The sequence below is a fragment of the Heliangelus exortis genome, chromosome 2, assembly GCF_036169615.1.
Source record: "Heliangelus exortis chromosome 2, bHelExo1.hap1, whole genome shotgun sequence".
In the NCBI taxonomy this organism is placed as follows: domain Eukaryota; kingdom Metazoa; phylum Chordata; class Aves; order Apodiformes; family Trochilidae; genus Heliangelus; species Heliangelus exortis.
The window spans coordinates 117,150,234-117,162,470 of NC_092423.1; the positions used below are offsets into that span (position 1 = coordinate 117,150,234).

The window sequence follows — 12,237 nt, forward strand, 5'->3', positions numbered from 1 at the left end:
GCTGCCTTGAGATCTGTGAACTTTCTGCTTATTATCATGGAAGAGGAAATTCTCAACTTGGCTGTGACAGGGAGAATAAAAGCACAGACACTGGAGTGAAATAAGATCTACAGAGTAGCTTATTTTCTCCATATGCTTATCCTCAGCAGAACCATGAAAAACGATAAATGGCCCAATGTGTTTTCGATTTAAAAGAAAATAAAAATGAATGTGTTTTAGAAAGTGGCTGTGCGGTTGTGTTTCACTTGCTTCTATATAACAATCAGATTTTAACCTGTTGTAAGAAAAATACCTGCCCTCAGGGAACGTTCTTCAGTATTATATCATAAGCCCCAATTTTGTATATGTCAGAGTTTTAGGCCATTTCTGCAAATTTAAGGAATTTGTAATATCTTTAATTTTGTATTCTACTGATTAGGATATAATAGGTAGTAGTGTTAAAGCTGTTTTAAAGAGCAGCCTGTACATCTTTCAAATTGTATCCAAAATACTGAATTCAGTAATAAGTATTTTTGCAGTTTGGAGCAAGCTGATCTAAATAAATCATAGGAAGAAAAGGAGGAGGTCTGGGGTTAAACACCTGATTCTACATCGCTTTTTTTGTCTTTGTTGATGGTTGTGAACAGAGTTCAAGTAATGTTTCAGAGATGTAAATCCTTCACAGAGAAATGTAATGGGTTTTAACTGTACCTCAGCCTTAGCTTAAGGATACAAGTTCTGAGCTTTCCTTTGGCATTTCTGCTAGGGCTGCTGTTGAGAGCAGCTGTGATGGTGGATTTATGGTGGCCAGTAGACCAGGGTCAGTGTGGAGACTGTCACGTTTATTTTACATAAGCCATCAAAACCTCATTTTACTTGTTCCTATGGTTACTTCTTGTTCTGGAGGCCAGATCTTCCCAGTTAGGTGTCCTAGGCTTAAGGTTTCCTTTCTTGAAACTATTGGGTGCTAGGATCAGCTCTTCTGAGATGCAAACTCTATCCCAGCTTACTTTTTTTGCATCATGAGGTGTGACAGCCTGGGGCACACAGCCTGGGTTCCTTTTGGACGGAAGAGAACTGAAAGGTTTTCTGTAGGAACACTGTAGCTGCTAATGAATGTGCAGTTTCTGGGACTACATTAGAGTTAGCCTGAAGTATCCCCTCCTTTGCCAACAGTGTGGGGTCCCAGCACTGAGTGTTTCTCTGTCCAAACCCTATCCTGTTTCCCAGGACTACTTCTTAAAGGAGAGGCAGCCTCAGGGATTGAAGTTCCAATAAAAGTTAAGAGTTAGGCTTCCAGTTCACCTCAGCACTCTCAGTGGAACTCATTGTGGTATAAACCACATTTCCTTTATGAGTGAGAAGCTGAAGGCATTTATGGTTCTTCTTACAGCTTGCATGTTGTACCTGGAGTTTTCACTCTAGTTTACAGGAACAGAGTATTTACTTACATAAATAAAAAAACCCCAAACCTATTGTTTCAGGGTTAGAGCCTATTTATTGTGCCAGGCTACAGAAAGTATTCTTCTACGATTTCTATGGTTCATATGGAAACACACATTGTCACTTGTGTAGTAGTGATGGCAAAGGGAGTTAACTTTTCACCCATTTGGACTGCAGTTTCCATTTTATGTATGTGAGGAGGCAGTTAAATTATGGACCAGAAAAATCCAGTTTTCTTCAGTTGATTGTTCTATCATAGGAAAGGGGCAGTATATAAGTGGGATTTGTGTGGAAACATAATGTACACCATACCACACCTAACTCATGTTCCTGAATACTTCAGGAGATCTTGTGAAGTGAATTGATAAAGTGCATCACCCTTTTGGCTGAAGCCAAGTTACACAGTATGCAATACAGAAAGGAGTGGAAATGATTTATCTGAGTGGTGGGAGGAGGAGACTCCTGCTGCTCATGTGGCCATGTTGGGGAAATGGGGCATTGCCTGGTACAGCTTGAGGCTGGCTCAAAAATGAAGAGATTTTGCAGAGGAAGGGACTTTTTGGTGTGTGACAACATGGCCACTGCTTTGCTGGTTTCCCTACATTGGAAACATGGTAGATTTATTTAGGTTCTTTTATATTGGACTTAAAGAGTGTTCACCAAGGACAAATTTTTGGTCGGTTATTTAAAGTATTTTTGTTCCCCTACTCCTCTGGGATTTTTCATCCTCCAGTTACCATCAGGATAGTGAGAAGCTGCTTAGTTTGTGTAATCTGCAAAAAGGTCTACAAGGCTATTAAGTACAAAGCAGAAGATTTAATATATTCATTCTTTTATTACGTAGATGTAGCCAAGTAGATGTTTCCCCCTGAGTTGGTCCATCTCTTCTGTTTTGTCCTGTGTAAATACAGCATATTGTTTTAAATCTGCACTCCTCACAGATCAAATCTTAGTGAAAAGGTCTGGTTATATTAATATTATTCTTTTGGATCTCCTGAATCTTGCAGTAATAAACTGGAGCAGCACAGTATGTTGCGACATCAGTAATACTGAGAAAAACAGTTTTGGGCCTGAGTGAGGTATGTAAACAGAGATGAGGTGGATAAACTTAAGTCCACCAGTAGTCACAGCAATGCCAGAGACAGGAGATGTGCAGAGGAAATTATAAAGAAAGGCTTACACTTCTCCTTCAGACATTTCATTCTAACATTTGGAGTACCATGGCTGTACCAGAGTTTTTGTTCTTAGCATTTAGCATTTCTTAAAAGAACTACATCTAGTGTTGGAAGAATTTACTGAAGACTCTTCAAAAATCTTTGAAAACTGTATCTAGAGATGGAGTTTGTTATGATCTACAGTATGGGGTTTCTGTTACAAACTCTTGATACTTTACTGGCTAAATTAGCAGTTGAGATTTTTCTTCTGCTGGGTGATCTCTTTTGTGATCATATAATCTTCCTATAGTAAAATCTTTATTTTTGAATGAAAGAGAAGATGTAATTGGAAGGAGAGAGCAGAACCTTTTTTTTATCAAAATACACTTTCTCTAGGGGTAAGAAAGCAACAACCTGGGAATATTTTATCTGTCTAAAATATTTATGTGCCATACCACTGGTATTTAATGTGCTCTGTGTAAACATAATTTAAATGGTCCACAATTTTATGTTGGGGAATATACTTGACTTTTTAATGAATGTTTTTTTAAAAAAAGTGTTTTAATTTATTTTTTAATTTTTTTAATTAACTTAATGTGTTCATGTAGGGTTTAATTTTTTTATAAATCAGGGTACTCACCTGAACCATCAACATAGCAATAATAAAGAGACCAGTAAAACCATGGGTAGAAGTTGCTGAGAAATTAGAAAGTATTTAATAGTAAGGAGTTGCCAGAGAGTGGCTGGCTTAATTTGTCACCTTGTAACCCGGTGTAAAGCTTAGTTTTTATGATTGTGCTTTACACTAATTGACCAGTGAAGGCAAACCAGGCCATGAAGAACTTCAGGATGTAGGTACACTGTAGGGAAATAGTCTAGGTACAATAGTAGGCAACTATGTATATACATATATATATATATATATATGTCTCTGTGTATATATAAATACATATACGTTCTATATGTTGGGGAAAGAAATTTTATTTTGGAATAGAAATTGGACATGTAATAGATCTGCTACACTTGGTACTTCAGGGGATATCCGTGGAAGTAGGGTTTATTTTTCTGTGAAAGGGATTGTTTTTCTGGTGCAGTTTCATGTTCTGACAAATTTGACATTGATGGGAATAGAAGCAGATGTTGGAACTTGTGTAAGCCTTCCAAAATCCCATGGCCTCAGCTGGGGTTACTAGTCAGATCCTGAAGCAGCTGGGGGACAAAAAAGCCCTAATTTATTATGTGGACTACAGTATGGTTTACAGAGTCTGTTCCTAGAATATATAAATTTCTGCCAGTTAACTCTCAAATATCAGTTTAATGCAATTAGATCCTACTGGGCTATATTCTCTCTTCTGCTTGCACTCAAGTGATAGAGTTCAATTTCTTTATATGTGTGCCTTGCTAAAGGAACCTGAATCCTTGCTTTTCAACAGGCATAAAGAGATTTTGTTTATAAGGTTTATTGCCCAGTCTTCTCAGTGGCTATGTGACTCCTCAGGATCTGAGCCTTCCTTTTCTCTTGGCTCAATAGGTATTTCTGTGATTGTTAAGCAGACTCATTAGTTGGACAAGTGATTAATTTGAGATTCATCTTCAGGTAAACCTCAGTCAAATTCAGTGTTACAGACCCCAAAGTTAGGGAATTTGTGTCCTGGATTGAAACCTTTCAAAGGGTTATGCTAAGTGATGGGTTTAGGTGTTGGGCCTTTCACAAAAGAACCACTTTTAAATGGTCTTTTGTGGTTGTAGTTTGATACAGTAACAATGTGTGGTTATTTTGTGTGTATGTGTATATATCACAGATTCATAGCATATCTCAAGTTGGAAAGGACTTGTAAAGATCATCCAGTCCAGTTCTTTAAATAGGTTATATGTATATCTCAATTACAGTAATGATTAGTAACTTCATAATAGTTTGCATGATTGCACTGTTTTATAAAAGGGATTTAAATGAATGGAAGGGAAGGATTTTAGCTGGCTGCATTTTTTGATAAGGTTATGTGATTTCCTTTCTCTTCAGGAAAAGAAAAACAATATTCTATGGCTCCCTCATCATAAAAAGTCAAAAGGAAGTTCAAACACAATTACCATAGAAAGTCAATATCTTTTCCATTCACTTCCAGTTTCTGCTCTTTTTAACTCGCTTAAGTGTTACCAAAAACCTGAATGTGTTATTCCGTTCCTATTTGACTTTGCATGTCTATATCAATAGCACCACCTGTGGTCTTTGACTGAGAGTAAAAGCTTAAGAGCTATTTATTTCTTTGTAACTCCTGCCCAAAGGTTGAATGCTTGCTTTATAGGTGGATTAGCAAGAAAGATTATTCACATCTCTATTGGCTGAGCACAAGGTATGACAGTGGTGAAAACCAGAGTTTTTTCAGAAGAATTTTTGAACACATATCTTGTTTTGAAGTGTGGGGAATTATACTTCACTAGTTACATTCTGGATACGAGATACACACTTGAGAGAGATGTTTCATATTTTTCAATGGATTTCCTCTTACTGCTCTCAGATAGACTGTATTTTGAAAAGCTGCTCTTTAAGGAAAAAGGTTTTGTTTAGCAGCTCAGTTAAAATTTTAGAACACTGAAAGGAGAAATCTTTGTTTCATAGCATTTTTCTGAACTTTTCTGTTCATGTAGACCAAGATATATCATACTGCAGACCTTGATATACCTGGGGGTGTTGCACAACTTCTCGATTTAGCTGTATTTATAAATATAATTAGATTTGCAATGTTCCATTATTCTTTGCTTTTTCTGATAGCTCAGGCCTGTCTCTCCTGCCATATACATTTCACAAGTTTGTAATGTGAGCTGCTAATGTAGAAGAGACTATTTGGAGGGGACCATTAATCAATATATCCAGACTTAAGTTACTCCATGCAGCCCAATGCTGTTGAATAGTCTGCTGTTTGCAGTGATTTCAGACATTTATAGAGGCATGTTTTTCAACCTCTTCAGTATAATTTTTGTCACCATTTTAAAATGCCAAGTGCTTTGAAACTATTCATTCCAAGGTTGGTTTGCATTTTTGGTAGGGTTAGAATGTGGAACAATTATGTCAAAGAGGAGGAATTAAAAGTTTGTATCAGTATTATGCTATAGGGGGAACTGAGTTCTTCACAGTGGAAAGCAAAAGGAACTGTATTTTTGCCAAAATAAACAAACCCAAACAAGCTATAGTTGACATAAGATACAGAGAGGAGGGAACAACTTGCCAGTGTGTAGAAAGCTATAAGCATGTGTCTATGTGCTAAGTATGTGTCACTATTTGGAAAGGAACTGGGCTACCCATAAATGAAGTGTGGACCTGAATAAGATAAGAATTTAGATTATTAATTATAATAATTTAAGATAATATTTTTTTATATGGGTATCCTGAATAATATTGTATACTTTACTACAAGTTCATATTCTTTTCCAGGAATTTTAATTATTTTTGCTTTGACTCTAAACTACATTTAATGCTGGTGCAGTTTTCTCTTTTAGACTGAGCAAGATAGTGCCTTTCTTTTCCTGAACAGATTGTGTGCATTCATGTGGGACTCAAGAGACTGCTTAGGGACAGGCTACTCAGGAGGAATATAAAGCCATTCAAGACTGGAGATAGCAAAGCCAAGGCTCAGCTGGCATTGAAGTTAGGGATTGGAAGGGCAATAGAAGGGAATTCTGTAAGTCTACTGATAGCAAGAGGAAGGCTAAGGAAAATCTGTACCCCCTGCTCAATGGGGTGGGGAACCTTGTGAAAAAGTAGATAGAAAAGGCATAGAAAAAACCCTGCATGCTCTTCCTCCTGGATTTTTCACTGATAAAGGTTTTCCATTGGCTTCTTGAAGTCTACTTGCAGATTTTATGGGAAAGTATCATTGCGCACAGTAGAAGGTGGCACAGCTACAAAGACTTAGGGCAACTGGATATATCCAAGTGTGAGAGCAGATGGGATACCTCTGGGAAGCTGTCTGCTTTCAGTGTAGGGCCCGTCTGTCACCTCTGAATGGTCATGGTGATCATGGGAAAATCTTTTTGACTGGGGAAACACAAATGTCAAACAGTTTCAGGAAGGTTAAGGAAGAGGATCAGAGAACCTCTCCTGAGTCTTTAGGGAGGTGATGCAATGAAACATCTTTAAAACCATTTCCAGGCAGCTGATGGAAAAGAAACTGATTTGAAGGAGCCTCAAGGAAACTACAACAGATGAATCATTCCTGGTCAACCTTATTGCTTTCTATGAGCTGAAGTTCATTTCTATTGCTTTCTATGACTGAACTTCATGAGAGCTGTGGATATTTTTTTACCTGGATTAACTGAAAGCCTTTGGCATTGTCTCAAATACTGTCCTTACACCAAGATCTCAACAATTTGGCCTGGATAAATAGGCAGTAAAGTGGGTGGGGAACTCGTGGGACTGTCAGACTGCAGTGAGAGGTGTCAACAGCACAAAGTGCAAGTGGTAGCCATTTATGAGTGATGTCCTTCAAGAAACAATATTGTGTCATGGAGTCAGTAGGGGCCTGAATGGTGGGATTGGAAGGGGCACTTTAAGTAGTCAGAGGGATCTCAACAGCTGCAATACTGATAGTACAGACAGGAGCCTCATGAAGTTCAGTTCAGGTAAATGCAGAGTCCTGCACTTGGAATGGAATATCCCTGTGCAGTAGTAGAGGTTGGGGGTGAGGAAGCTGCTTTACAGAAAGGGTTCTAGAAGTGTTTGTGGACAAGAACAGGAAGATGAATCAGCAGTGCACCCTTGCATGGCAGCACTGGTTTAGCCAGGGTGTTGCCAGTAAGTCAAGGGAGGGATTTTTTTTTCCCCCCTCTCCTCTACAGTTGAGGCCTTTGTGACTTAAATTTTGGGCTCTCTAGTCAAAGAAATAAATTTACCTAGTGGAGGGCCAGCAAGATGATAAGGGGCCTGGAACATATTACTTTGATAGAGAGGCTGGCAGAACATGATTTCTTAGACCTTAAAAAGAGAAGGCTCAGTGGAATTGTAATTGCTGTCTAAAACTCCCTGATGCCTGGCTATGGAGCTACACTTTTCTTAGATCTGCACAGCAGAAGAAGGAGAAGTAATAGAAAATGAGAAATTCCCACTCATTGTGAGGGGAAAAAATATTATTTACCATGAGGATAATTGAAACCTGGAATAAGTTGCCCAAAGACTGAGCAATATCTAAATGCTGTTCAGAACTCAAATAGGCAAGATTGGGCAGCCTGTTCCAGTTGACACTGCTTTGCTTAAGTGATTGGGCTTGATGTCCTCTGGAGGTCCCTTCCAAGCTATACGACTCATCAAATTTGGAATTTATTGATGGAAGAAAAGACAGACTGTCTTGAAGTTTCAGCTTTTCAGGAGAACAGATTTTTCAGGATTGCACCTGGAGTTTGTTTCCTCTGTCTGCTGAAATTGCAGTGGAAGCGGCCAGGCTATACTGTTCAACAAATAATTATTCAAAATCCAAGAGGAACCTCAGATAGATAGACTTTTTTTCTCCAGAGTGTTACATTTGTTTGGGAAATGTAGATGATATGGTGCTTCTGTAATATTTTCTATTCAGAGACCTCTCAGTTCATTGCTGTCATTAATAAATCAAATCTGAGTAGTTCTACAAATGAGAAACTCTGAGACAGATCTTGATTTTTGGGTCCCAGTGGAAATTTATGACAGAGCCAGATATATCATCTGATGCCTTGAATCAGTATGCTGAAAGTAAAGCAGTCCTTTCCCTTTATGTAGAACTGCTGCTGGAAGACTGGGTGTCTATTTAAAATGTCTGGGAAACTGCAAGGATAATTCTTCAAAGTCAGCTTTTTGTGTGAGCCTTCTTGCTCCTGTGATTCTCTCATAGATTGTTCACAGCTGGTTATCTCGTTGTTGGGACAAAACTGAGATGTTAGGGTTGCTAATTTTACGTCCCATGAGACCTTCTGATTCTCCTTAGTTCTTTTGGCAGCCTGGCTGCCAAGTCATCTGTCATATCTCTTGGGCTTTCTGTACTTTTTATGTTCAAGGCTGAAGAGCATTTTGGTGTAGAGGAATGGGAAGGAAGCTAGAACTGAAGAATAGTATAGAGAACAGTAATGGCATGTTGTAGGTTGGCTTTCTTTATTTCAGTGTCATCTGTGTGATGCAGCCCACCCTGACAAATTGGGAATATTGTGCTGAATGAAGCAGAAAATTATGCACTCCTTGGCTTTCCTATGGACTTTTTGTAGAGATTCTTGCCTGCAAATGAAATTTGGCTGTAGCTCTTATTTGCACCTGAAGTTTAAATATGTTTCAGACATTGATATGTTTGCTTTCCAACTGCAGTTTTACTTATTATAACAACTAGAACAAGTGACCAGTGTCAACTAACAGGTGAATTCACATTAAATAAGCTTTTCATCATTTACCCTGTGAAATATGCTGGTAATTTTTCAGGCTGTTTAAATGGAGTAATTTCTAGAGTGAGGGATGAATCCCTTCTTTCCTACGTGTTAATTTAACAGTCCCAGCCCCTTATGCCTAAATCAAACATGATGTGACAGGCACATCAGTGGTGACAGAGTGCTCTTGAACAAGTCTTAGAAAAGAACTTGTTGCCCCAGCAGATAATGGGGGAAGTAACATGTTACAGGTGATGTTAACAGGAAGGTGGTAATGTATAGTAGAGCTGAGGTGAGGTGTGTGCACAGCCTTTAAAGATCAGGTGTTAAGAGCTCTGTGAGGGATATAAATCAATTTGAATAGCGTAGATCAGACCAGAGCTATCAGGCTGAATAGAAAAGGAGAAAGAGCCTACAATCGTGCAGAATATCTATGCCAGGAAGAGTTTTCTGTGACATTTATGTAGTTAATCCTCGTTGTAGCTGGTTAGCTATGAGCTAGGCAATGGGGAATTCTCTGTACTTGGAACTGAAGCCTCTTTGTACATAGTAAGGTTGTTATTATTTGCATCACAAAAAGCAATTGAGAAAATAAAATTGTCTAGGGGCTAGTTAGACCTTTAAGGTTGGCCAGGTCTGGCTGACTGAGGGACAGTGACTAGTGTCACGCAGTAGTTAGTCTGAGAAACAAATCTAAAAGCAACATTTGGAATATTTGTGTGGCTGCAACTTCTGAGTCCCCAGCTGAAGTGGCTGGGCTGTATTTCAGGATCTGTAGCCCAGAAAGGCTGAACAACAAGCGAGTTTTCTCACTTGGGCTGGAATTGTTTTAGTACTTGTGAATGTCCAGTTTTTTGAAAAGCGTAATTTCTTTGCCTTATTAACTTCATGAAGCTGTACTTACGGAAAACCTTCAGAGACCTGTATCTTGAGGTTTGTTCAGGAAAAGTTTTCTGATAAGTGGTGAAGGGTGAGTTTGATAGCCTCTGTGTATTGGAGAGTCTGCCTTGTAATAGGAACAAACTGGTGAAGTAGAGGAGACAGAGACACATCCAGTGGCAAACCCTGAGTTGTCTGTGTCTTTGCTGCCTCCCACCCTCCAAACTACTGTAGTTCAAAACATGATGGATGTCTACCTAAAACAAGGCTCTTTTTATGATATTACCAAGCTAAAAATTCCTGATTGGGAATTAAGTCAAATACTGAATACTAGGTAACAGCATGAAAGTGGAGCAACTCCTGAAATAATTGGTTAGTTTTTATTTTCTTTAATAAAAATACTGTAAAAATCACCAAATTCCAATTCCTTGAAATAAGCTGAAAAGTACCAGATACAAAATGTAAGAATGGCAAGCAGGATTTCTCTTCCACACCCCTTTATACACTTTCAGAATGGTCTCAGGTTCTTCTGTAAACTCAGTCATGTTTTAAGTTCGTAATCCCTACTGTGACATTCGAAAAAAAAAATCAGGCACTAAACCCACAAAGCTATAAAGTTGAAATGATGTATAACAAAGTGATTGATGCCTGAGATGCTATGAATTTGTGTAACAAGGCTGGAAAATCACTTCATTTTATTGCTGAGTAGGTGCTAAGTTACCTTACCCTAAGAGTTTAAGCAGATGGTATATCCAGATGCCTAAGAAAAATAGAATATGGTAAGGTTCTTTGAGACAATATCCTCAGATTCTGTAGTGTCAGCATGGTAAAGGGACTTAGCTGTGAGACTCACAAGGGCATTTGAGACTTTAACAGACATGGCAGCAACTGAAGCTCCTCAGTGTATAAGCACCACTTTCATTAAAATGATCCCAAAGCCTTACAAGGTAGAGGAAAGGAAAAGTGGCACATACCTGTAGAGTTAGTGTTTTGTCACCTGTAAAATGTGCATGGCTGAATAGTTCCTATTTATCCCTTTATTTTCTGGGGGGGACAGTTATTTTGCAGAAACCATATAAGGAAGAGAGTAAATATGTACTGATTCATAGAATTCAGTCTTTGTGAAATACCACTCTAAATTTCTAATTATACCTGCTTCCTTCCTTCTGGTGCCTGCTGGTTTTGTTCCCGAAAGCTTCTGAAATATCACTTGAAATGGACTTGCATTATAAAGACCTAAAATGAGAGGTGTTGGAAGGAACCTGTGAAATGCTGTGATAGATTTTACAGTAAGTCTATCACCATAATTTAAAAAAAATGGTTGTAGCATTAAGTTTTAGCATTGCTTAAGGAGGGTATACTTCAGGCATAAGTGGTTTGGGGGCAGTCTGTATTTGGATGGAGGGCCTGAATGCAAACTAAGTGGTTTCTGAGTTTGCCTGCTTTATTTTTCTGCAGTTTGTATTTGCTTGGCACCAGTAATTTCTGCATATGTTTCCCACAAAATAATTCCTTTCGCTGTTTTTAAATGTCCTGTCCAAAAAATTCTCTTAAGTACTTGTTTCACTATTTTTCTTGTGAAAAGTATAAGTCTAATTATTCCTGTTATGAAATCTCTTTCATACTTCCAATCATCTTTCAAACTCCATTATGGTGCCAGTATCATTGATCTTCACCCTGGTTTTGCTCTTAACCTTTTGCACAACAGTTTTTAGAGTGTAAAAATAAACCCCATAATATGTGTAATAGATGTTTGATTTTCTTCTACTTAAAGATATTAAAGAATTCTGCTTACTCTTTTACAAAGTGTAGTTAGCACCTTCCTCAGGCCCTGCTTTATTCTCTTAATTTTCCTTTGAAGATCAAAAGTGAAATTTTTACAGATTTGGGAAGATGCTTGAAGGTGAGTTATATCTGCAATTTACTACTTCTCACCATTCTGTTCTGCAGTGTGAAACAGTGTGTGGGGAAAATGTGTGGAGAGAAAAGAGAAAGATAAAAGTAGCCAACAACAGGAATAAATATGAGATGATGTGATGAGAAAAGGGAGATTACATGAGAAATTCTGTGCACTGGAAATAGGAGGGAGAGAATACTGGAAATAAAGGAAAAATGCATGAACAAGGCAGAAAAGGAAGAAGGAATAGTTACTGATTCTTCTGAAGATAAAGCACACAAAAATCCCTTTGAAACATGTCAAATATGTGATGAGAATTTCTCATATTGTAGTATTTGTGTTAAGAGGACAGGTATCACAGGCTTTTCCAGTGTTAAATTAGGTTCCACTCATGATCCCAGAAGCCATCTATGTTGTTGGATGATTGAAGTGAGTGTGGCTGGCAATAAAATAGAGATGCAGTTCTTGAGACACCTTCAAATACAGTGAGCTTGAGGTGTGAAAATACTA

General features: G+C 38.2%; 1 protein-coding gene across 3 annotated transcripts in view; it reads left to right on the top strand.

The window, feature by feature from the left end:
- PREX2 (phosphatidylinositol-3,4,5-trisphosphate dependent Rac exchange factor 2) overlaps nt 1-12,237 on the top strand; it is a 176,725-nt gene that overhangs the window by 2,548 nt on the left and 161,940 nt on the right. The window lies entirely within an intron of this gene.